Source organism: Phoca vitulina, unplaced genomic scaffold (genome assembly GCF_004348235.1).
Source record: "Phoca vitulina isolate PV1807 unplaced genomic scaffold, GSC_HSeal_1.0 scaffold14, whole genome shotgun sequence".
NCBI classification, from domain to species: domain Eukaryota; kingdom Metazoa; phylum Chordata; class Mammalia; order Carnivora; family Phocidae; genus Phoca; species Phoca vitulina.
Genome location: NW_022589717.1, coordinates 6,321,532 through 6,349,389, shown reverse-complemented (window position 1 = coordinate 6,349,389; position 27,858 = coordinate 6,321,532). Strand labels below are relative to the sequence as shown.

General features: G+C 37.7%; 1 long non-coding RNA gene across 1 annotated transcript in view; it reads left to right on the top strand.

Moving 5' to 3' along the window:
* Window positions 1–27,643, top strand: part of LOC116637437 — a 188,646-nt gene extending 161,003 nt beyond the window's left edge. Inside the window, exons 2-3 of the long non-coding RNA XR_004300472.1 lie at window positions 475–554; window positions 19,317–27,643. This is a non-coding gene — a long non-coding RNA (uncharacterized LOC116637437). The remainder of the gene's footprint in view (window positions 1–474; window positions 555–19,316) is intronic.
* Window positions 27,644–27,858: the final 215 nt, after the last annotated feature.

The following is a 27,858-nucleotide window of genomic DNA, read 5'->3' as shown; positions in this document are numbered from 1 at the left end:
ATAACTGCATACCTATGATAGAAAATGCATTTTTTCCCCACTGTGTTGGAGATACTAAGATATATAATAGATGTCAGTGTCTAGTTATGTTTCACACTGTGTAAAAGCTACATTGGGTGAAAATTTATACATAGAGCAGACTGGCTTTTTGGGAAACAAAATTGTACTGAAGAAAATTAATTATAAATTTGATGTTGGTATCAAACTCTTCAACCAGGTTACTGGAGAAAATTAAAATATTTTCTTACTGTTTATCCTACTCCTCTGTAAAGGGGAGAGAACATATCTCTCACCCCATATTTCTCTACAAGGACTTTCATTCCATTCCCAAGTAGGGAATAGTTTTGGTGTAAATCTTCCAGCTTCCATTCTGTTCATTTATCTTTCTAGGGAAAGCCCAGTGTCCATGGTCCCTCCATTGGTTATTGTTTATGGTGCTTTTAAGATACAAACATTGTCTCTCTCTCTCTTCAGGTGGTAAGCAAATGGCTCCAAGGTCACAATTTGGGGGAACATGACGGGAGAACTAAGCATACCAGAAGTCATATATTTGGGTGAGTCATCTTTTATTTCCTTCATACTCTATGTCTATCTCACAAGTTGGGTAGAACCCCTACAGCAAGAGCTGTGATTAATTATACACAAACTTTTAACATCTCACATTATCCATTTATGTGCTAAATACCATACTTTTCTTGGAAATTGTCTAAGTGTGAGATTATTATTTAGTGGCTGGGCCAGAAGACCATCAGGCAAATCATCCCTCTTGTGAGTCCTGGAGGAATGGATAAAGCCATATGGAGCAGCCAGAGTTTACAGAATCCTAAGGTTGGTTCTTATTTGACAGACATTGAACAGAACAGTATTAGGGTGGAGTGCAGAGAAAATCATGGCCAAAAGAAACATCTTCTTAATGAGAATAATAGATTTGCTGAGTGCATTCTTTATATTAGTGTTGACTTTCTTGACTTTTGAGTGAAATATAAAAAATTCTGATGTTATTCAACAGTCTTGCACAATTCACAGCGCTTACCAGAACACATACCCTCCCCAGTGTCCATCACCCAGTCACCCCATCCCTCCCACCCCACCCCCCACTCCAGCAACCCTCAGTTTGTTTCCTGAGATTAAGAATTCCTCATATCAGTGAGGTCATATGATACATGTCTTTCTCTGTTTGACTTATTTCGCTCAGCATAATACCCTCCAGTTCCATCCACGTCGTTGCAAATGGCAAGATCTCATTCCTTTTGATGGCTGCATAATATTCCACTGTTGAATCTCAGATCTGTACCTCTGAAACAAATAATGCAATATATGTTAAGAAAGAAAAAAAGAAGAAGAAGAATGTAGCAGGAGGGGAAGAATGAAGGGGGGGAAATCGGAGGGGGAGAAGAACCATGAGAGACGATGGGCTCTGAAAAACAAACTGAGGGTTCTAGAGGGGAGGGGGGTGGGAGGATGGGTTAGCCTGGTGATGGGTATTGAGGAGGGCACGTTCTGCATGGAGCACTGGGTGTTATGCACAAACAATGAATCATGGAACACTATATCTAAAACTAATGATGTAATGTATGGGGATTAACATAACAATAAAAAAATTTTTAAAAAAATTCTGATGTTAGGAAGTTAGAACAAATTTTCAAAAGAAGTGATTAGGGACATGAGAGCACAGAGGATAAAATGCTTGGTAACATTCATGGCAACATCTGCAAGGAAATTTAAAATAAATTAAAAAAATAACAAAATAGAAACATTTCCTACTACTCTTACACAGGCACATAATTTTAAACTACCTTTACTTGAAAAAAAATATTACTTAAAATGGGGTTGATAGAGATTGATAATTCCAAGAATGTGCTGCTTTTTAAAAAATTTTATTTTATTATGTTATGTTAGTCACCATACAGTACATCATTAGTTTTTGATGTAGTGTTCCATGAATCATTGTTTTTGTTTATATAACACCCAGTGCACCATGCAATATGTGCCCTCCTTAATACCCATCACCGGGCTAACCCATCTTCCCACCCCCCTCCCCTCTAAAACCCTCAGTTTGTTTCTCGGAGTCCATAGTCTCTCATAGTTCGTCTTCCCCTCCAATTCCACCCCCCTTCATTTTTCCCTTCCTTCTCCTAATGTCCTCCATGCTATTCCTTATGTTCTGCAAATAAGTGAAACCATACGATAATTGACTTTCTCTGCTTGACTTATTTCACTTAGCATAATCTCCTCCAGTCCCATCCATGTTGCTGTAAAAGTTGGGTATTCATCCTTTCTGATGGCTGAGTAATATTCCATTGTATATATGGACCACATCTTCTTTATCCATTCATCTGTTGAAGAGCATCTCGGCTCTTTCCACAGTTTGGCTATTGCGGACATTGCTGCTATGAACATTGGGGTACATATGGCCCTTCTTTTCACTACATCTGAGTCTTTGGGGTAAATACCCAGTAGTGCAATTGCTGGGTCATAAGGTAGCTCTATTTTTAATTTTTTGAGGAACCTCCACACTGTTTCCCAAAGTGGCTGTACCACCTTGCATTCCCACCAACAGTGTAAGAGGGTTCCCCTTTCTCCACAACCTCTCAAGCATTTGTTGTTTCTTGGCTTGTCAATTTTTGCCATTCTAACTGGTATAAGGTGGTATCTCAGTGTGGTTTTGATTTGAATTTCCCTGATGGCTAATGATGATGAACATTTTTTCATGTGTCTGTTAGTCATTTGTATGTCTTCTTTGGAAAAGTGTCTTTTCATGTCTTCTGCCCATTTTTTGACTTGATTATTTGTTTTTTGGGTGCTGAGTTTGAGAAGTTCTTTATCGATCTTGGATATCAGCCCTTTGAATGTGCTTTATAGCTCTAGTGGTTTGGAGTTATGACTACCCAAAAAAAGGCTTTGAATATTTTGAGTTAGAGAGTAATTGTTACCCATTTTGCATTCTTATTACTTAAAAATGTCAATTATAGGGCCTAAGCTATACTGTTTTGTGGTATCATGAGGACATGAACAATTTGCCTAGGAAAGAGTAAGTTGTTATTTTGGTTTATGGTTTCCTACCTCAAAATATTAAGAATACTCCTATATAGCATGTAGGCTTGGAGATTGGAAACTTCAAAGAGGTTTTTGAATTTACTGTCTTCATGTCTTTGATTGTTGAATTGAAAGGGCTGTCTGTAGTTGGTACTGAGTGGGCAGTCATACCCAGAGGGCAGATTAATCCCCATCTGGCAAGCTCTTGAAACTTTAATATGTTGTCTGTCTGTAATAGAGATCTGTTTTCTTTTTGTGGGACCAACCACTTTACAGCTCTTCCTCCAAAGTGACTACTATGTAATACATGATGATACATCATGGATGGTATAGTATGGCAAATTATTGTTAAAAGTTCTCGTATGCTGAGAAGAGCTTAAGAGTATACATGCAACATTTCCTCTGGAAACACAGAAGTCTTTAATTTGTGTGAGGTAATAATTTTTCTTTTCTTTTCCTAAAAGAAATCAGCATGCAGGAAAGGATTTGCCTTATATGGGGAATCAAAAGTATGCAAAAATATCTAAAATGTAATGATTACTATTTTAGTAGAATTTTCTGATTGTTGGTGTTATTGTCTAGTGGATAATGGAATGGATAGTTTAAATGACATACTAGGAGGTGCAGGATGTCCAAAAAGGAAAAAAAAAAATTAGAGTGAAGAAAGGTTATGGCCAGCAAATGAAGAAAAAATGAAAACCTAAACAGGGTTCTTTTCTGGTTTGGATAGTAGTAGAAAAAAGAGACATGAATCCAGATTTAAAAAATAATATTATAATAGTGATTAGTTATGATTTATGGGTGGTTTTTATTGCTTTGACATTGCTTTGAATTTGACAAATGGAAACTGAGTTTGGGATACTTATTTTAAAATAAATATTTGCTTTTGTTATTTTTAAGTTTTATATAATGGACTTTGATATGATTTAGTGAAAATAAATTGATGAATGAATGATATTGTGATATCTCCTTATCTCCAAAACTACATTTTGAAGATAAGGTTATAGAAGCTGTTATCTGGATATTTATTTAGCTATAATTGAAAAATGATTGAACTCATAATTGATGTAGAGTCTCACTTTAACAATTTTTTTTAAAAGATTTTTTATTTATTTATTTGACAGAGAGACACAGCAAGAGAGGAAACACAGGCAGGGGGAGTGGGAAAGGGAGAAGCAGGCTTCCTGATGAGCACCCTGGGATCATGACCTGAGCTGAAGGCAGATGCTTAACGACTGAGCCACCCAGGCGCCCCACTTTAGCAATTTTTTGAGGAAATGTTTGAAAAAAATATTTACTTAGTTTTGAGTTATGTGAGTGTGGAAAGAGTACACATTTTTCATTTTTAAAGCAATCAAAAATACTTTTTTTCTGTTGCTCTTTTGTACACCATACCAAAAACAACTTTATTTTAGGATTTAGAGCCTTCTAGGAGATTGGGCATCGTCAAGCTAAGTTTCTTCTGGGTAACTTCTAAGGGTAAAGATGTTGTAAGACAGTAAAAATGTATCTTATTTTTTATAAAATACATGGTAACTTCACATGACTAGACTTACATAACTTTTAATGATATGGAGTTTCAAAACACATAGCATTATTTGATATTTATCTGTGGGTTGCTATATTTTTTTGAAAAAGTGGATAACTATACTTTTCTGGGGGGATTGTTTTTCCCTCATCTATTTTTTTTAAAAGAAGATACCACTTTTACAAATCAGCTGGAACAAATGTTATACTGTTCTAGGAAAGTGACATGTCTGATCACTCCAAAGCCATGGAACACTGCAGTTAAGGGTGTTTTGAGTAGAACAAATTCTAACAAAATCTGTGTAACTTAACCAATTGTTGTAATATAATTTAAACTTAACCTAAAATGCCAGACATCCTGTAGAACCAACTTTAAAATGTAGCAGTGTAGACCCTATCATTGAGAATGATTATCACCTCATTGATTAATTAGTTATTTAACTCATTTTTGTTCAACAACTACATGCTGAGTGTTGATCATTTAGTACTGTGCTAGGAGCTAAGTATATAGTGGTAAATAAAGCATAAAATCATTATGCTTGATTAGAAGAGTTTCAGATAAAAATGTTTTCTCCACCTTTATTCTCCCAAATTTTCATACCTACTGTTTAGACTTGTTTAACAAGTGGTTTGGATGGCAACAGGAAATAGAAAGAGAAATGACTTTGGAATTAACAGATATGGGTTTGAGGACTAGCTATATCATTTACTGTCTTCCTGATATGAGCAAATTACTTCATCTCTCCATGACTCCATCCCATTATCTTAGTGCCTAACGGCAGCCCTAGAATTTCTAAATGCGAGGAGACCAGGGATCAAAATTTGGTTGGAGGAGGGGCCTCTGGGGCTTATCTTGGCACTACATTGACAGAGCAAGCACATTTATTTTTACTTAGGTTGTATGTTTGTTTGGGATGGACTGATGGAGATTATGGGGGATGCTTAATCTCTCCTAAATGACCCCTGGGCACAGCCACTGTTAGGACTTAGCCCAGCATGCAGAATTTTGGATAACTCACAAACAGTGGTGTGTCCAGGATCACATGAGATATAATGGGAAAGGGTATATATCTATATAGGCATATGTCTACCTATGCCTGTATATACATACACATATATTTTATTATTACCTTTTTGGAAATCATAGTCTAGAAGGGCAATTCACTTAAGAGCTTGGGGTAAGGTTCTCTTCCTAAGCCTAAACACTATACTTTTTTAGGAATCAGGTTTGTGGACCCAGAAGCCTCAATTAGTTTCTTCTCAAATAGGGAGTAGTTTTATGATTCCCAGAGACCTGCTCTGAGTACATCATGTCTGGCTCATGCTAACTTCTCTCAGAGGGGGAGAGATTTGTGAGGCATTTTACACAAAGCAATTCATTGTTTAAGCGACTCATTCAGGAAATTGCTTTTGCAGATCTGGTCTCTCATTTTTTGTCCAATCCTCTTTCTGTATCACTCTAGTATGTCTCCTTCTCTGTATCTCTAAAAGAGCATATAATGATTTAATTAGTCATTACCTGAACAGCAGATTTAAAATGTATAAACTATGACTCAGATGTACAGAAATATAACTTTATTTTTCCGTAGCTGTGCCAAGAGCACTCTTTATGATGAACACAGAAAATGCTTAATCTTGGCAACTTCCTCTTAGGTATCATAGAATGTAGAGCAATTCAGAACACAATTACATGGCTAGTTGGGTCACTAAGCTCTTCAAGGGCAGTGAATATGCCTTAGGTCTGTATCTCCAGCACCTAGGAGATTATCTGAGAAAAGAAAGACTTTCAGTAAATGTTTATTCATGCAAAAGTATTCTTCAATTTTAAGTTTTTGATGTGCTTAGTATGACACACTAAATCACTATCAGAAAAATTTGCTGGAAATAGATTTTTCTACCTGAGTTTTAAATGTTAGTGACACTCAGGGCTGGGTTTCTAGGCCCTCTTCTCTTCTCATTCTGCGTTTTTCCTAGGTGATCTTCTCTATTCCTGCTTCCATTACCTTTCATATGCCACCAATGCCCAAATGAGTATCTCCCGGCCAGATCTCTCTTTTGAGTTGCAGACCCTTATATTCAGTGCCTATAGTCCTTTCTCTTGAATGAGATAGCATCTTGAACTGTGAAAACTGAATTCATGGTATTAACCTCTAAATCTGCTTCTTCTCCAGTGTTCCGCAGGTCAGTAAATGTACAGCACCTCAATCCATTTGCACACCTATTCATTCAGTGAGTCTCTACTGTGTGTCTTCAATGTGTCAGGAACTGTGATAGATATCAGGAATGCAATAATGAATATTAAGGTCATGGTTGCTGCCCTCACTGATTTTTCAAGTCTTTTCCTTATCTTTTACCCCTCATACCTAATCTATTACCACATTATGTCATTCTACTAGAAGACATACTTCAAATAACCCCACTTCTCTCCATTTCTACTACCATTACCCAAGTGCAAGTCACGATTATCTAGTAACTTCCACATCATCCCCATAAAGTTATTTTTGTTGTACCCATTCTTTTTTTTTTTAAGTAAACTCTATGTTCAATGTGGGGATTGAAATCAGGACCCCAAAGATCAAGAGTTGTGTGCTCTACCAGCTGAGCCAGCCAGGTGTCCCTTGTTGTACTCATTCTTTTTTTTTTTTTTTTTTAAAGATTTATTTATTTATTTGACAGAGAGAGACACAACGAGAGAGGGACCACAAGCAGGGGGAGCGGGAGAGGGAGAAGCAGACTTCCCGCTGAGCAGGGAGCCAGATGTGGGGCTCGATCCCGGGACCTTGGGATCATGACCTGAGCTGAAGGCAGATACTTAACGACTGAGCCACCCAGGCGCCCCTGTTGTACCCATTTTTAACCCCACTTCTGTTCATTTTTTCCACTGCAGTTATGGTAAAATTCCTCCAACTCAGTCCTTATAACCTCATTCTACGGACTAACATTATCTAGGGGCTTCCCATTACTTCTAAAAGATGTGTAAAATCCTTAACATGACCCATAAGGCCATGGAGAGTTTAGTCACTAATTATATCTCCACTTTGGTCTTCTATAGTGCTCCTCTTCCCTCTCTATGATAGAGAGGTTTCTTTCAGGGCCTTGAGGGCTTATACTCAAAAACTGCCTTCCCATTTCTGGGCTTTTACCTGTGTTATTTCCTACTTGGAAAGCTAACTGCCCACTGCTCCTTGCTTCCAGCAGGGTAACTCTCATCCTCATGGAAAAATCCTAATGATGCTGTTTATTCAGTGTCATTCCTCTGACATATTGCACCATCCGTGATAGCAGTGTTCTTATCTATTTTATTTACTACCATATATTCAGCACTAGCATAGCCCTTGGTACACAGCAGCTATGTGATAAATATCTGTTGAATGGATAAATGAATCAGTATTAAATATTCAGATTCCTAAATCTTAGCAGATGATTCCTGTTTAAATCCAAGTTCACTAAATCCTCTCTATTCAGTTATTTTGTATCAAGAAAAAGACTTCCCCAGTTAGAGAAAGACAAATACCATATGATTTAACTCATATGTGGAATTTGAGAAACAAAACAAAAGAACAAAGGGAAAAAGAGAGGGAGAGAAAGAGGCAAACCAAGAAACAGACTCTTAACTAAAGAGAACAAATTGATGGTTGCCAGAGGTGAAATGGGTCCGGGATACGTGAAATAGGTGATGGGGATTAAAGAGTACACTTACTGTAATGAGCACTGAGTAATATATAGAATTGTTGAATCACTATATTGTACACCTGAAACTAGTATAACACTATGTTAACTATACTGGAATTAAAATAAAAAAATTAGGGGCGCCTGGGTAGCTCAGTTGATTAAGCATCTGCCTTCGGCTCAGGTCATGATCCCAGGGTCCTGGGATCGAGTCCCGCATCGGGCTCCCTGCTCAGCGGGAAGCCTGCTTCTCCCTCTCCCACTCCCTCTGCTTGTGTTCCCTCTCTCGCTGTGTCTCTCTGTCAAATAAATAAAAAAAAAAAACTTAAATTAATAAAAATAAATAAATAAATAAATAAATAAATAGACAGACTTCCATAATTCCTAATGTTTTTCATGGTGGGAAAAGTCTAACAAGTTCACATTTATAGCATTTCATTCTGGTTTAAAAAAAATTTCATCTTTATGTTGGTCAAAGCATATTAAATGGGTTGGTGTAAGATCTCTGTCCAACAAAAGTGTCCTTCACTGACTAAGATGATTACATGAGCTATTTCTCATTCCTGGTATTTCTTATTTATTTATTTATTTTTTATCATTATGTTACGTTAATCACCATACATTACATCATTAGTTTTTGATGTAGTGTTCCATGATTCATTGTTTGCATATAACACCCAGTGCTCCATGCAGAACGTGCCCTCTATAATACCCATCACCAGGCTAACCCATCCCCCCACTCCCCTCCCCTCTAGAACCCTCAGTTTGTTTTTCAGAGTCCATAGTCTCTCATGGTTCGTCTCCCCCTCCGATTCCCCCCCTTCACTCTTCCCCTCCTATTATCTTCTTCTTCTTCTTTTTTTTAACATATAATGTATTATTTGTTTCAGAGGTACAGGTCTGTGATTCAACAGTCTTACACAATTCACAGCACTCACCATAGCACATACCCTCCCCAATGTCTATCACCCAGCCACCCCATGGGTTGCTGGAGTGGTGGGGGGTGGAAGGGATGGGGTGGCTGGGTCATTCCTGGTATTTCTTAATGCATCTTCTACCTATTGAGACCTAGACATCCAGGGCTTTAGAGGGAAGGAAATACCCATACAAGGACAAAGGAGTCAGTTTTTAGCTTTTGGCTTCTGAAATAGGTTTTTGAGGCCAATTCCAGTGAAAAAACATTGAGAAGCCAAATATTTCATTTGAAAAGGCCAAAATGTTTGAGAGAAAAGAAGCCAAAGCTGAAAAACAAGGATTGGAATACTGTAAACTCATGGTGAGGAAGACACAGGAAATGATACAAGGGCATTTTTCTACTATCCAGAAATAAGGAAAGACCCCTTCTTGAACTGGGGCAAAGAATTCTGGAAAGGGGAGGAGAACAAGAGAGGTGGGTTGTAAAGACTTGTAGGGCCTGGCACCCCCTTCACCCTAATAGTCTGCCCTCCCCACTCTTGGTGTTACAACCTAAGAGGATGGACAGGGGTCAGCAAACATGTATTTGAATTCGAAAGCAGAGGGAATAGTTAAACACTTCTTTCATGGAATGCTGGGGAGAGGAAGTCTCTAGAAGGCCTCATGCCACATGGATTGGCAAAGTATAACAGAAATGGCTGTATGACGGGCTTGGGCAGCTGAAGGAACTGAAATACAATTTTCTGTGGCCAAAATGGCAAATAGGATATTCAGAGGTTCACATATGTTCTAGTGGAAGTCAAAAAAGTTTGAGTTCTGATGGACTGGAAGAGACCTAGATTCAAGTTTGGAAGACACAGAGTATGGTAGACATCACAATTGGAGGCCATGGCAAGAATGACATTATGATGCTAGCACTCATCCTAAGGAAATGGGTAACCTAGTTATATCAGGAGGAAAACAGAGGGATAAGAAGCCAACACTCAAAGACCAAGCAGGGTGAGATGATACAGTTGAGGTCAACACAGATCTAGAAAATTAAAATCCATTCTTTTACTGCAAGGATGCTATATAGTGTTCCCTTCATACCCAGATATTATCCCAGGGAAGAGGAGAAGTGAGGAGAGAACCCACAACGAAGAAGCATAGCCTTGAGGGGGAGTTTGAACTTTGACCTGGCTGAGTTTACGTCCTGAATTAACTGGCACACCAAACCAAAAGTGAAGGGGCTCCCTTGTATAATATGATGATTAAGATCTTGGTTATGGAGCCAACTTGACTGGGACCAAGTCCCAGATCTGCCCCTTATTAATGATATAACTTTGCACAAGACTGTTTATTTCTCTGTGCCTTAGTTTTCTCACTTGTGAGGACTAAATATACGAATGTTGTAAACTGCTCAGAACAAATGCCTGCCACATGGTAAGCACTTAGTGTCAGGTTACTCCAAAGACATACAGGAAAACTGTAAAGTGAAGATGGAAGGTTTTAGTCAGAATAGGTTTTGTGAACCAAGATTTGATTATTCCTATGAAGTTTGGCTAGGCCAATTTCCATTCTGCTAAGGTCTAAGCACTCTTTCCTGAGGTCACTGCTCTTCCTGTGAAAAGTAAATACATCATAAGTTAACTATGAATGCAACTGGCCAAATTTCTAGTTAATCTTCTCTTACTGATTTATGCTTTTGTAGGAAACAAAATCTAGACACTGAATTAGAAATACAAAAACAATAGAATTTTCTGTAGAAGTTTTACCCTTAACTCCCTTAAGAAGATGTATATTAATCATGCATTTGATGATGTGGTTTTTTTTCTCTCATGCACTGTGACATTCAATGATATTTTTTTTAATTTCAGTACAATATTGTATTAGTTCCCAGTGTACAACATAGTGATTCAGCTTCTCTATAGGTTATGCTATGCTCCTTATACTATGTTCACAGGTGTAGCTACCATCTGTCACTATACAACACTGTTACAATATCATTGACTGTATTCCTTAGGCTGTGCCTTTTTTCCCTATGACTTAGTCATTCAATAACTGGAAGCCTGTATTCCCCATTCCCCTTCTCCCATTTTGCCCATCTGCCATTCCTTTTTTTTTTTTTTTTTTTAGATTCTACATGAGTAAAATAATATGGTATTTGTCTTTCTTAGTCTGACTTATTTCTTTTAACATAATACCCTCTAGATCCATCCATATTGTTGCAAATGGCAAGATCTCATCCTTTTTTGTGGCTGTGTAATATTCCACTATAGATATATGCCATACCTTCCTTATCCATTCATCTATTGAGGACACTTAGGTTGTTCCAATGCTATTGTTTCTTAGCCTAAACCTATTGTCTTTTGGCTAAATGAACAGACATGGAGGGAGATTGTTCTTTTTAACCAGTGTCACTGAGGTGGTTTGTCAGGCATTATGCTAAAGTCTGATGTGGGCTCTGGATATATCAAAAAGAAAAAGAAATGGCTCTTGCCTGAGAAGCTCATCTGTTTAAGCACAGTTCAGTGTAGCATTGTAAGTTTTATGATAAGGTGCCATGTTAGTGTAGGGTGGTGAAATGTGCATGTATGTGGTTTGGTGGAAGTGAGTATCTATTGTCTGTGTTTTCTCTATATCCCTTTATTTTTTTTTCAGTTTTGGAATAATATTTTCCAGAGTTTCTCTAAAGTTTCTAACTTTTCTAAAGTTCCCAAATTTCCTAAAATTTGATAGATTGAAATGACCATAAAGAAGCTCCACTAACTTGGAGATCACACTCTTATCCCTTTTATTTTTCATTTTTCACCATTTCACCCAAATCCTGTGAATCTGCAAAGTGCCAAGGGCCAGGATACTGAAGAAATCTTGGAATAGTCTTTAATGTAATGGAAACTTAGGGTATTTTGATGTCCCTTAATAAAATGCCTCACATATTTTAGTTTTCTTTAGTTGACTCTTGCTTTTTTTTAAAAAAGAGTGTGATTTAGGAACATAATTTCCAAAACCTTCACTATGCAAAGATGAACATGTGGCTATTCCTGATGCTGTCCCAGGGAGAGCTGGGGTTCATCTTTGAGATCCAAGAATAGGCACTCATTTCATTTGTGTCCATGCTTGAGCAGCCCACTGCTGTTGCTGAGGGCTTGTGTACATAAAATGGATTCACACTGACTAGTGACCAGGAAGACCTGGTTTTTTCACTGCCAGGCTTTATTAGAGTCCTCGCATTGGATCCTACTCTGTTTTTTTCAGACCCTTATAAAACAGATGACCTCTGCTGATTGAAAAGGCAGCAACATAGATCTTCTGTTTAATATCTCAGGTTGGTCAACTACTAATCACCAGAAGGTAATTCTCACCCACCTACCTTCCAAACAACAGGTCAGATACTCACTAAGACCCTGTTATTTATTTATTTATGTATGTATGTATGTATGTATGTATGTTATATTATGTTATGTTATGTTAATCACCATAGATTACATCATTAGTTTTTGATGTAGTGTTCCATGATTCATTGTTTGCATATAACACCCAGGGCTCCATTCAGTACATGCCCTCTTTAATACCCATCACCAGGCTAACCCATCCCCCCACCCCCCTCCCTTCTAGAACCCTCAGTTTGTTTCCCGGAGTCCATGGTCTCTCATGGTTCGTCTCCCCCTCTGAATTCCCCCCCTTCGTTTTTCCCTTCCTACTATTGTCGTCGTCTTCTTTTTTTTTAACATATAATGTATTATTTGTTTCAGAGGTACAGGTCTGTGATTCAACAGTCTTACACAATTCACAGCACTCACCATAGCACATACCCTCCCCAATGTCTATCACCTAGCCACCCCATCCCTCCTACCCCCACCACCCCAGCAACCCTGTTTTCAAGTAGAAACATCTATTTCCATGACTGAGCAAAAGTAAGAAGCTGCTTCATTCCATTTTTCAATAATTTGAATCAATATGTTTTTTTAACGGTAAACAAGCAAAAAGGTTTTTTTTTTTTCTTTTTTCCCCTCAAAATGTTTTTTTCAATGCACTTACATTGAGGATTTTTAGGATGATTACCACAAGGAAAAATGATCTCAAAATCTATTTTGATGACTGTCATGGCTCAAATAAGAGGGGAAAAAATTAACTTCTGCATTTTTGTTTTGGTAGGAAGCATGGAATTCTATTTTTTTTTTAAGAGGGGGGAGAGGGAGAGGGAGAGAGAGAATCTTAATCAGGCTCTACACCCAGCTCAGAGCTGGACATGGGGCTTGATCTCACGACTGTGAGGTCATAACTTGAGCCTAAATCAAGAGTCAGATGCTTAACCAACTGAGCCACCCAGGCGCCCCCCCCCACTTTTATTTTTTTTAAAGATTTTATTTATTCATTTGACAGAGATAAATACAGCGAGAGAGGGATCACAAGCAGGGGGAGTGGGAGAGGGAGAAGCAGGCCTCCCGCAGAGCGAGGAGCCCAATGCGGGGCTCGATCCCAGGACACTGGGATCATGACCCGAGCTGAAGGCAGACGCTTAACGACTGAGCCACCCAGGCACCCCGCCCCGCCCCCCACTTTTTAAAAAAATTCCACTAATGAGCACATTAATAAGCCTATTCAGGTAAGGAATACAACTGTGTGATGCTGTCCCCCTGTCTTGTGCAGCAGTAATATCTAAACAGATCAAATGTGAAAGTATGGGGACAGGGTCAAACTAAATTTAAATGTAAGATGGCTTAAAATCTGCCCATCAATTTAACTCGGAATGTAAGAGTTGGGAGTAAATTTAGATTTCTCTGCTCACAGCATCTTATTATTTCAGTTACATATTGCATAAGGTAGCATTGCATATCATTAAAATGAGGGGAGACTAGAAGGATCTTTGAAGATTCGGGTTTAAGACACTGTAATCCCATAATTCTTTAACCTTTGAGGGACTAAGAGAAGTAAAACAACTGTGATGCAAATGACACTATTATCACTTTACACTGGTAGAATTTTAGAGCTTGAAGTCATTTTTATACCTGGTGTCTATCTCCTTTTGGCCCAGGGTATGTTGTTATCTAGACAATCTTGGACTCATGAGTTATACCCTATTGATAAAATTGTGTATCAGTGGAGGCTTCACAGCTCTTCCTGGCAACATTCCAGTGCCTTATAAATCTTAAGGTAAGGAAGTCATCTTTATTACCAAGGTTAAGTACCTTTGAATGTATTGCCATTACCTATACTTTTTGGAAGTCCCAAAGCCCTTTTGAGAAAGTATAGAAAATCATTTTGTTGTTGTTACTATTCTTGGGTATGCTATATTAAGATACTAGTTTGCTTCATAGCATTAAAATATGGTGTTAAGACTCTGAATCTTAACATTTTATACTAATTTACTAAGTGGCTAGAAGCTATATTTACCTTCTATTTCATTTCTTAAAATTTTAGTTTTCTTTTTTGGTCTCTATTTAAACTCGCACATCCCTGACAAGATGTGAAGTTAGATATTGGTTCATAACCAAGGCAGCTTTTAGGAATGGATAGATTAATAAAGATGAGAAGGAATTCATTAGCAATTATGACCGAAGACCTATGGCATTCTTCTGTTGATTCATATGAGCCTGCTTTACATTGACAAGAATTATAAATAATGATTTTACCATGAAATTAAGGACAATATACTTTTGATGGGCTTGTTAGGTGATGCCTTGAAAAGTTGTAAATATGCACTGAGCTACAACAGGCAGTTTTCACTGTGAAATACCTATTTCTGCTACATTGCCCATTACTTCTTCCCCTTTTCTTCCTGGACTATAGGGTTGCTCCTCATATCATTTTCTCATTCTCTTTCTGGTATAATGAGTAGCATATGGCAAATATCCATGTTTCAGTTCAGCTGAGGTGACTTGCTAGATTTTTGTGTTTGTCTCCTGTATGGTCACTTTTACATTCTTCATCCTGTTACGCAAGTAGAAAAGACACACCAATGGATACCAACATTGGCATCTATAGATCAGGTGTTGGGCTGGTAAACCCCGTGGTGAAGAGTTTTTGTATCCCTCTCTCCTGATTCAGTGCAGGCAAGGGAATTTGAGCAAGAGCCAGGACATGTGGCAGCCCTTAGGTTTCTTCCAAATATTATAAGCTCAGAGTCTAATGTGGAGTCCACCCTTCTTTCACTGGCCTTGACATCATAGAATTTACACTACCACTCTGCTCTTGAAACTTGGAAATTGCCTATTATCCAGGTCATTGGAAGAGTTTGCTTATTGATTCTGAAGCTGCTATTTGGTAACAATTCAAAGTGTGGTGTAGAGACCTCATCTTCCAAATCCTGTGCTGTGTGCTCTCTCCTACACAGCAGGATGTAATTTTGCTTGTGGTATATGCAAGCACCTTTTCCCAGCATGCCCTCATCTAAGCATGCTTTTCCTTGTGCCAGACACTATATGCTCTATCAGTTTAATATTCTTAAGCCTTTAGTTATGTGGCTGTGCCAGGTAAGTCTGATTTTTCTGTTCATCTAAAAAATAGCTTTATGTTATTATAAATAGAATGCACATTTGGAGATGGAAATACACTGTTCATTAGGTATACCAGTACAAACCATTGGCCTCTGGCCATGCTTCTCTAATGGTATAATTTCCATACCCCCAGGGATATGGTTATGTATCCTCTCTTTATTTTGAAGGCCATAATTGTAAACACATGTGTTTGACTGGATACCTTATATCAATAGCCTTCATCCATTCTGCCAGAAGACCTGCAGAGTGCAATACAACATCAAAGGAAACCCAAGGAAATGTTGGTCTATTATTTGAGATATATTTGGGCTTGGCTCATACTAACTTATTGCTAGATTTGAAAATCAAACCTTAGGCTAAGGCTGAGAGGTTTTAGGGGAGCATCCTGAGTACTAAATAGATGAGATAAAAAATTACAGAGTAAAAAGATTTCATTGTAGTCATCTGCATGGCAAAACCACAAATCTCATACACATAAGCCAGGGTCTATTATCAGTCACATGCATTTAGTTTATTCATGTTATAATTTCCCAGATCTGTCTGAACAAATTTGTGAATTTTCAGTGAGAAAGGTTTCCTGGTCTCTGTATTTACTTTAATTTAGTGGGCATCATTTGTGAATCTGTGGCCTTGGTATGTTCAATAAAAGCTAGTTACAAGTAAACACACATCAAATTCTCTAGTGGTCACTTGGCTCAGCACGAGTTTTAAAGGTTTATCAATGATTGATCACTCTGGATATTGTTACAGTCTTCTTTCATGTACAAATGTATTCCTAAACAACACCCTACTAAATTATTTTCTTAAGAGAAAAAATCTATTAATAGTGAGTAGTAGAAACTGAAATATATGTTTTGCATTTATGTAAAAATCAGTGATTCTGTTTTCTGTTATAAATTCTTAGATAATGTGGCTGTGCCAAAATAACTCAAAATTTTTAAGAAATATTTTTTCCTGAATTTTATAGTTCTCATCATGAAAACTAAAAATACTCTGTTTTTGGAGTTGTATTTATTTTTTATGGAATGTTCTTATAGAATTCCAGTAAATCTGCAATACTCTATGGAAGTCTTGTCTCTAAAATTAGTGCTCTGTGCTGTAGGGAGGTGCTGTGGGAACCTTTCTAACAGTAATGTAGAAGTTAGAGTTTAATGGCATGCTGACAATTATGTGGAAGAAGGTGGGTGTGGTGCCTTCATGATTGGTGCCAGAATAGCAGATGTCATGAGCCTTTGTTCATGGGACACATTTGTGTCAGCTGGCCATATTATGGTATGCAAAGGAGGCTGAGACCTTATTCCCCAGCTCTTATCCCAGCACATATGATTTAAGAAAGGCCTCTTTTAGCCAAGAGAGATAGGCATTTTTAATTAGGAAAATAACTTCAGAATGATTGACATTCATCAACTAAAATACTATATTTTCCCAAATGCTTAATAATGCATTTTTACTAATATTAAATCAGGCCGAGTGACAAACGTTTCTGTAAGGATTTAATCACACTATGACTAAAAAGGAGATGCACACATAACTGAGTTATAATAGAGAATAAGTATTTTAAAAATCTAAGTAAATTTTTAAGAAATTTAGGGGGATTCACAATATGATTAAGTTTGAGGCACTAATACACCCAACAAAACTTATAAGTCCTTGCATCAATGTTTCCTTAAATTTTTCATGTAATGGCACCCACATAAAATGATACTATCTCTATGCCACACTAGAGTGAAAAGACAAAGCTACTAAGATCAAAGACAGGGGTGGAATGCTGTTTGTTTGCCCTAAAATGCGAGGGGATTGGTAGCTGTGTGTGTCTTTAGATTGTTCATTTCTTCCTTTCCTTTCCCCCCTTTTTTTTCCTTATTGTAATGTGTTTCAGATCAGTAGGAAAAAGAAGATATACTTCTTATTCTTAGATTTCCCAGGGATTTCAAGGAGTATAAATTTAGGGCAAATTATCCTCAATTTCAGACCTTCTGTTCAATTAAAAGGCTTTCTGTTAGTTTGAAAACAAATAGAGCTTATTTCTTTAAAACAAATCTAACTAAGCTCTGGCGAGCCCACAGTGTCTAACAGAATACCACTGGGCTGATTAATATTTATACTATAGAAACTGATGTTAAAAACAAGTCAAACTAAAAGTTGGAAATGAAAATAATATGCTGAAAGGTTTACAGTAAATTTCAGTTTCACCTATGGAAAGAGCCAAGATGTCCATCAACAGATGAATGGATAAAGAAGATGTGGAATATTCCATTGAATCATACACACATACAATGGAATATTATACAGCCATTAAAACATAATGCAGCCATTACACACATGCACACACACACACACACACACACACACACACACACACACACACAGGAATATTATGCAGCCATTAAAAAGAACAAAATCTTGCCATTTGCAATGATGTGGATGGAACTAGAGGGTATTACGCTCAGTGAGATAAGCCAATCAGAGAAAGACATGTATCATGTTATCTCACTGATATGAGGAATTCTTAATCTCAGGAAGCAAACTGAGGGTTGCTGGAGTGGTGGGGGGTGGGAGGGATGGGGTGGCTGGGTGATGGACATTGGGGAGGGTATGTCCTATGGTGAGCATTGTGAATTGTGTAAGACTGATGAATCACAGACCTGTACCTCTGAAACAAATAATACATTATATGTTAAAAAAAAAAAAGAAGATAGTAGGAAGGGAAAAATGAAGGGGGGGGAATAGGAGGGGGAGACGAACCATGAGAGACTATGGACTCTGAGAAACAAACTGAGGGTTCTAGAGGGGAAGGGGGTGGGGGGATGGGTTAGCCTGGGGATGGGTATTAAGGAGGGCATGTATTGAATGGAGCCCTGGGTGTTATATGCAAACAATAAATCATGGAACACTACATCAAAAACTAATGATGTAATCTATGGTGACTAACATAATAAAACAAAACTAAAAAAAAAATTCAGTTTCACTTGCCCCAATTTTAATTGATGCTGTATTTCTTGGTATCTTGAATCATAAACATAATTCATTCTTGCCTAGGTGACCTTTAACCTTGCATTTTAATATATTAATTCCAATGTGTCTGTTCTTACAGATATTTGAAATCCTCCCTTTCATTTTTTTTCCATTTCTTTCTTTACTCCATTACTTTCCTCTGTCTCTTCTGATCTTCTTTTCTTCCTCCCTTTTTTTCTTTCTTTTTCACAGAAAGAATTTCTGAATTTTAAAGGCAGTCCCTGAAGATAAGAGCAAAGTCCTAGCATTTGAGATGTTGTACATGCAGGGGAATCATTATAAATATGGCAGTTTTTATGTTTCTCTCTCTTTTTTTTGTCTTTTTATTTCAGAAAGTTAAAAAATGTTGTGTTCATTAAGGATGACTTTCATGTGGTTACCTTCTGTTGTAATAAAAAATTTCATAAAGATGGAAAGCCATCTAGAAATGGAGTTTAATTTAGATTATGAATCAGGTTTATGTTTTCAGTGTATGTTTTAATTATCAAGGGTATCCCTCAGCCGCAGTTTAGATTTATTTGGTTTCTGTTCTCCAAACATTTTACATTTAGCAACCTCTAGAAGTTATTATTCATTTATTTGATTTATAAAATGCACTCATCACCCTGGCCCCTGGGCATATTTACAACAGTGATGCAAATTTAATTAATACAATATTGCTTGGTTTTTCCCCAGCAAGTGGATTTCTTCACCTCCCTCTTGTAGCCACCATGAATCAGGAGAAGAGCCAGTTAGAACAGATGAACCATGCAACTGGGCTTTAAAGGAGAAATTTAAATTGTTGTTATACTGAGAGAAGAAATGAGTCTGTACAAAATATCTTTCTCTTGCTGGTCAGGTGGATGGAATCTCCAAGGTTGTGCTACTTGACCCACACAGGTAAGGTTATGTGTCCCTCATCCTCCTGAAAAAGAGCTAGGAGGGCAAAAAATAAATTTTACAATAGTTCATATTAGGCAGCCAAGAGAACTGGATTGCAAGGGGCATGAGCAGCCTACATAGTCAATGTCTTTTGCTTTTTTTTTTCAGACTTCAAGTTATCATGAATGCAGGATAAAATAATGGTTAAATGCTCATGCTGTAGTCATTGTGCTTTGGCTTAAATTCAGATCTTTTTAAGGTTTTTCATCTGTAAAATGAGGATATAATGGCATCTAATTCACTGGATTATTGTGTGGATTGAGTGAGAGAATGTGTACAAAGTCTCTCTAACAGGAATGGCACATAGAAAGAGCTCCATAAATATTAGTTGTAGTTTTTCATGGAATTTATAGTTAGAGAGTTCTCTGCCATGGAGGAGGCCTAAGTGACCAGTTTTTGACCCTATAACTCACATTAAAATGGAGGTAAGGTGCTTCCATCATTAAATATTTTCCCTGATTGATGACTATTAATGAAAATTTCTGGAGAAACTCATTGTGGTACTACCACTATACACTGAGCTGGTTGTTATGAGGATTATAACACAATGTTGCCAATGGTGTCAACAAAACATGAAGCTAAAATCTCTCCAGTACACTGTATGGGTGAGTAATACTGATCACCTTCATAAGCCATTTGCAACATTTCCATTTACCCAATAAGGGAGAGAGACATTATATATAAGGAGAAGTATTCCATTAATTGCTCATAATAGGAATGAGTTTCATAAAAAGATAATTTGGGGCTATGGGGAATATAGTAATATGTGAGAAACTTTGGAGGGTATTTTGTCCTGTGAAACATTTATTTTATTCCGAGGAAGACACCACTGGGTGAGGACCCAGGTTACATATTCTCTTTTATTCCCAACATTTCCTCTGTAGCTCCATTTTGTGTCTGCAGGGATACGCATCTGTTTCAAAAGAGCCCTCTCAGCTCTATGGGAATTTGTGGAAAATGAGTCTATCTTCAGACCCAGTCTGTGGTTGAACTAGTAGTATCTGTGGGAAGATTGGGACAGGAAGGAGGTGTTTACTACAGCATTTATGCCCTTGTTACTTATCTTTTGGCTCATTTAGAACCCAGGTATTAAATCCTATTTTAGCATTGTATTCAAGAAGGAAAAAAATAATTGAATAATTATGGTTTTGATTCCTTAACTCCAAAATAATTTAGTTAAAAAGAGAGAAAATTGATCTTATCTGGTTATTCACTGAATAAGAATTTATAAATAGCTATATGAGTACTACATAAATTTCCACTTTTAACCCACATCTTTTTATTAATTTGGTAGTGGTTCTAGTTTTTTTTTCTTGCTTTCATATCAAATGCACAATGTAGTTGTATCAGTAACATCTCTCATTCAAACTCTATGATTTTTAGCAGCTGGTATTAGGTTTTTATTGGTATATAAAATAACTTGTTCCTTCTTCCCCATATTAAGTTGGGAATAATTGATTAGATAGATTTTGTCAGCCCTTTTGACTTCTGAGGGAGCTTAGAGCCTTTTTCTGTCCTCATCTCAAGGATTACCTCAGTTGCAAACCTACCACATTCTACATTGAAGAGGTGGGAGTGTGGCTCTGGATTGACCAAAATGGCAGGCCATGTCAGGAAAGGGTGCTTTCTCTTTTCCCATGAGTCTAGGTAACATAGGCCTGGAAGCATCTTCCTTGACATTTTTTCCCTTTCCTCAGTTCAGAGAAAGGTCTAGAGTGTACTATATAGAAAAGCCTACCCTAGATATTAGGAAAAAATTCTCAGACATTTCTTTCTCTTGGCTTTTTATTCTTCACAAAGCAAGGCCTTTACTTGGGATGCATAGATTTGAGATTAAGGTCTGGGCTTTGTGTTGAAGGTTGGTTACTTGGATCCTCGTAGGAGGTTGGGTTCTCCAATGAGGTGTGGGCCATCTCACCGGAATTCTATAATGGGATTTGGGGACCAAAGTGCCTGTTATTAATAAAGGTTTCTTGGCCTTCATCATAGTCTTTGAGGGCTTTTTGGTAAGGGGTGGCTGGTGAAAGGCAGAAGTGAGATATTCCACAGCCCCTTAAGTCAACTACCAACTCTTAATGTAACCCACATATCCTTATCTATTGGTGTGTATAAATAGTGAACCTCAACTACTACTGAGTGGGGTGGATGGTTTTTTATGTTTTCAGGGTCATCACTTGGGAAAATAAGACTAAAATTTATTTGTGATTATTATTTTCTCTTGCTCAGTAATCTGCAGAATATGGCTGGTCCCATCATTTGATTTCTGTTATCCCTATCTGCATAGGCCATAGAGTTCATTACTATATAAAGAACACTGTGTATCTGAACCCATGGGGGTAAAAAAAAAAAAACAGTGGGGAGGATCTTTGTTAAGATGGAAATGTCTGCAATATGTAGCCATGGGAATGTACATAGCCTCTTTTGAGGGAGTGTCTAGAGTGTCTGCCTGGTGCTAATTCTTTGAAGGAAGAGAATTGAATTGCATGTGAAAGAAATTGTAGAAAATTTCCCTCTTGGAATTTGAAATTTTATAACACTCCAAAATTCAATAGAAGACAGAAGAAAGATCATTTGAACTTATGAAACAGAATGTGTTTGAATTTATCCCATGTCTAACAACATAAATATGAGATAAAGGAAGACATCCTCACACCACCCGAAACACATTTCTCGCTAGTTGGGAGAGAATGTGACCCCTCTTGGGTTCTAGTCCAGACACTTATTGTAAAATGGGGTAATCAAACGTCTTCCAAATTCTCAGATTCTTTGGGGTGCAGCTGAGCTGTGGTTTTTACTTTAAATGTTCAGTGGAATGCTGAGATGAATCCTATCCTGTATCTTTCTGTCAGCAAGAAGTTTTCCACCACTTGTATTGGAACTAGGCCTGTTATTCTTATTAATTCTTTTGCCGTTACAGTAGCACTGTGCTAATTCTGACAGGCTGGTCAGTGTCATATTTTTTTCCCAGCCAACACCATTCTTAGATTCTCAGGCGGTAGGTGAATGAGGAATGGTGTGATGATATAGCTGCCTTCATCTAATTTTTATTATTGTTTGGATATTTACACTCTTCAGCATGTATGCAACCAGACATTGTATGCTGTGCTATTCTCTTGTGGTTTGTAGGAGAAGACATAGTTATGGAAAATATGGTATAATTTTTATTCTTTAGTGGGTGGAAAGAATTTTGCAAGTGAAACAACATGGAAGCTTAATATATAACAAAAGATGAAAATGAAGATAGAGGGGACCTGGGGTCTCTATTTCCTCTTACACTTATATAAGGCCTAAGAAAAGTTTTTCCTTAAGTACATGACAATATTTTAAACTCTTGAATGAAAGTGAAACTGCTGAGATCAACATTTCTACATTAATTAATTTATTTAGTTATTCAACAAATATTTATGGAAAGCCCACTATGTGCCAGATTGTGTGTTATGTGGCTGCTGCTAACAGTCCTAACTAGTGTTCACTGAAAGTGTATTGCCCATATCAGGGATGGGTAATCCTAATTCTTTTAATAATCCTAAAGGAGGCACTATTAGCATCTCAGTTTGTAGTTGAAATAACTGAGGCTTAGAGGAGTTGAGAAGCATGTCCAGGGTCACACAGCTAGTAAATAGGAGAGGTAGGGATTTTTGATCTGGTTGTTTGATTCTCATCCCACACTCTTGAGACAACATACTTCCTCTCTGTAATAATATCAAATACTGACCTAAGGCTGATTGTGTTCTAGGCGAAACACTTTGACACATATTCTCTTTTAATCGTCTCAACATTCCTATGGATAGACATCATCATTATTATTTTATTATTATCCCTTATTTTATGCTTAAGGAAACTAAAGCAAAAAACAAAACAAACACAAAACCCTCCTAACCTCCAGGTGGTAGAATTAAGTTATGGACCCAGAAAGCACGTGTATGCTCTAAAATACCATTCTCTAATACATAGAAACAGTTCATGTTTTCAGGAAGCTAATGGTAAGTATAGTTTAGATATAGATATGCAAATTTTAAAAACCCAGTGTACAGACAGTGGCCTCAATGGAGGAGGGGTAGACAAATATTTTGGAAAATGTTAATTTTAGCCTCGTGCTCTAATAGCTCCCCACCATCTCTCATCAATAAAAACCTTTTATATATTCCCCTTTCATTAGTTCTGAGGTTAACCCGCTCTCTGCTTCCCTCCTTTGACTTGTACCCTAAATTTTCCTCTTGCCTGCCTCTTAACAGTCTGTCTGCTCGTATGTGCCTATGGTAAATTTTCTCATTCCACTCTGGCATCTCTCCTGGATGCATGCTTTGTAGCCTGCCCCTGTACCACAGTCCTCTCCTAGGATGGAGCACTCTACCCTGAGCCGGCAATTTGAGTAGCCTCTTTGAGGGGCCTCTGGCTATTCAAAGTGTGGTTGGTATAGCAACATGGATATCACCTGGGAGCTTGTAAGAAATACAGAATCTCTGGCTCCATCCTACACCTACTGAGTCAGTCTGAATCTTATTAAGATCCTGGGTCATCTCTTTCTTTGAGAAGCACTGGTCTAGAAGGTGAGATCTTACTGGGGCATGGAGGGAGTTCTCCATCACTTGATGCTTGTTGTCAGTGAAGCTCTCACAGTGGAAGTAATATTTTGGTGATACCAGGGGAATGAGTTAGGGGTTTTCCAGGGAGTTGGGGGGAGATTGTGTGGTTCTCCAGAGAGACAGAATCAGTAGGAGATGCATATGAAGAGATTTATTTTATTGGCTTACATGATTTTGGAGGCTGAGAAGTCCTACAATCTACCATCTGCAAACTGGAGACCCAGGAAAGCCAGTGATGTAGTTAGAAGGCCTGAGAGTTGAAGAACTGATAGTAAAGGTTCCAGTCTGGGTCTGAAAGCCTGAGAACCAAGAGTGCCAAGGTCAGGAGAAGGTCAGTGTCCTAGCTCAGTTGTTAGGCAGAATTAATTCAACCTTCCTTTACCTTTTTGTTCTATTTAGGCTCTCCCAGTGGAGTGAATGATGCCAACCCACAGTGGGAAGGGCCATCTGCTTTACTCAGTCTACTCATTAAAATGTTAATCTTTTCTGGAAACACCTTCATAGACACATCCACAAATAATGTTTAACCAGCTGCCTGGGCATCTTATGGCCCAATCAAACTGACACATAAAATTAACCATCACAGTATCCCATGCTTGGAAAACAGCATGTTCAATGGCATAATTGGGGAACTTCTAGTTCAATTTTTCTAGATCATAATATATGAAAAAAAGAGGTGGGTACCATGGTTTTAAAACATGGTTATAAATTCTTTGACATTCCTTCCATTGTCCCTTGAATCTGGGTGGGCTTGTGACTGCTTTGTCCAGTAGAGTATAGTAGAGGTGATACCATCTGACTTCCAACGGTGGGTCATGAAAGGCCATGTAGCTTTTACACGCTTATGAAAGCCTGAGCTGCCATGTAAGTTGATTGGATAACCTGAGGCCGTTGTGCTCATATACATTAGGATTTATTAAATGTTTAAGATAGGGAAATAATGGTATTCGCAAGACCATTGACAAGGTAACTTAAATAGCTGATCACAATATGTTTGAAGAAAAATGATAAGGTTTTGGGCCAGGAAAGTGTGGAATGGAGAGAATAAATGTGAAAACTACTACCTAGGAAGAAAAATTTGCAGGACTTGGTTGCTTAGATGTAAGGATTAGGCAAATAGTACCTCATTTGGAAGATTAGGTTACAGGTTTTGCCATTTATAAAAATAGGAATGTAGAGAGAAAAGGAGATGCTTTGTTGGAAGAGAATGAGTGTATGTCTCCAGACATATCCAGTTAGAGATGTATAGACAGCCTTTGGGTTTAGATTGGTACTAATTAGTGTATAGGTCACAATTTTAAAAGTACTCTTTACTCATGCCAATTCTGAATAATTGGTGGTGGCTGTCTGGAAGACTGAATTGAGGATTCTGAGAGTGGGTAGCTTGACTGGGGGAAGAGGTATCATCAGTGATTGATGTTTACCTGGAGTAAGGCCAAGGAGAGCAATCATTTGCCTGATGTGTATTGGCCACTTAGATAGTAATAGTAGGAAATGTTAAGATGTTATGGCATTGAGAGGTACTGATAATCTTTATCTCTTTTGAAACCTGCCTACACTTTGTTGAGAAATAAAGCCTGAAAAAATATTCATTTAAGCCATCATTATTTGTGGCATGTTTTTCTGTGGGGACCGACCTACTGTGATCCCGGACCTGAAAGAGCTGGCAGTGGTGAGAGAGTATCTTTGGCTTCCTGCTAAGTAAAAGTGATGGTAAGAAGTAGAGTCATGGAATTATAGAATTGGAAAGAAATTTAGAGTTTGGTTACTCCAGCCCTCTTATTTTACTGAGAGGGAGATTGAAGCTTGAGAAGATGTGCCTTGCCTAAGATCACTTAGCTTTTTATAAGCTCTGCAATTGCTTTGAAATCTATACAATAAATTTTTCCTCTTAGGACAGAGCCAGTACTGGAAGCCAGCCTAACTGCACAGTGATGACATTGGCATATGATAAACTGGATCAATTGCACATCAGATAGAAACTACTATGTAACTGTCCAAGGTGAAGCAAGGATTCCTTGCACATTGAGGATATCTATTCCCCGCCCATGGCTATCAGAAGCTGGTCTGCTGCTAGCTGTGGAGCCCAGAAGATACCTTCAAATTTTCAGAGAAGTAGAATAGATGGTTGGGAGAGCTTCCAGAATGGCGGTTTCTGTAACATCTGTAGCCTCAGAACTTAGGAAGAGCGAGCACAAAATGTGTTTTTGCAAATGTTTTTCATGGATTTACGACCTAAGCTGTTTAACAGATTGTCTTGCTTAAAAAATATGACTGGTTTTAGCTGACAAGTTGGATTTTATGAACTGATTGATCCCAGCTGCCAATTGTCAAGGCCAGAGGATGTTCCAAATTGGCAGTCCCCAAAGACCTTGAGTTGATTGGTTTAGAGTGGGAAAAGGAAGATTTGGGGGTGGAGAAAATAGAGTTTTATAAAGCTAATATGACTTTAAAAGTATTTGAAGTAAAAATATCCTTTAGAACATACAAAAAGTCATAGTAGTCCAAACTTTATTCTTTGTGGGCTGTTCTAAAGGTTTCTAGGGTTAGATGCCCTTGTTTCTTATTATATTTTCTAATAGTAAAACCGTACTCATATTTACATAGTGCAAGGGATATATACATCTTGACTGCTGCAAAGTTTGAATTGTGTGCTTTCTTAAGAAGGAAGCTATGTTTTGAACTCATGAAAGTCTTTTCCTATTTTGCCCAAAACACTAAGCGTCTACATCTTGGGACATGGTGGGAACTTTTACTTGGATAGATTCTTGAGTGGCAAATGAGGCAGTTGTTTGAAATTCAATTTAAATTTTATTGTGAGATCTAAGTCCATATTTGAGCATATTGTTAACACCACTAATAATGATATTGATACCCCTACTTATTTTAACTTTTATGCCTTATCTCGCATAATTGGTACCTATCTCATAGACTTGTAAATATAAAATGAGCTAACCCATGCAGAGTGTTTAGAATAGTGCTTGTTTCATAATTAGTGCTTGATCAGTGTTATTATTATTACAAATCATAACAATATGGGGGTAATGTTACAAATGGCATTGGTCAAATATGTGATAAGCCTCTGAATTAATTGCTAAAGTGCAGCTTAGCTAAAAACAACAATGATTGCTTTTCAGAGGATTACATGCTGATTATTTAAAGTGTTTAGAAAAGATCATCTATGATTGGTCCAACTATATGATGAGATTACCAATATATAGTTTATGCACATTGGCATTTCTACTTGTAACTGTATTTTGTAGTTAAAGTGGCCTTGATGTTCTGGATTTCACCCAGTACTGGATTTTCTAAAGGTGAAGCTTTGCCTGAGACATAACCTTCCAAAACATTAATTAGGTATCTATCGGTGATATTGTCTGCTTTATCTACCTTCCTATTGCTTAAAAGGAGGTGGCCATCTCGCTTAATTAAATATAAATGGCTCCGTTGGAAGAAAAGTCAGATAGTTCTTTTTTTTTTTTTTAAGATTTTATTTATTTGAGAAAGAGACAGAGAGACAGAGCACAAGCAGGGCAGAAGGAGAGGGAGAAGCAGATTCCCTGCTCAGCAGGGAGTCCAGTGTGGGGCTCGATTCCAGGATCCTGAGATCATGTTGAGAACCAGAGAATCTATCCAAGTAAAGATCATAACCAGAGCCAAAGGCAGACACTTAACTGACTGAGCTACCCAGGCACCCCAAGAATCAGATA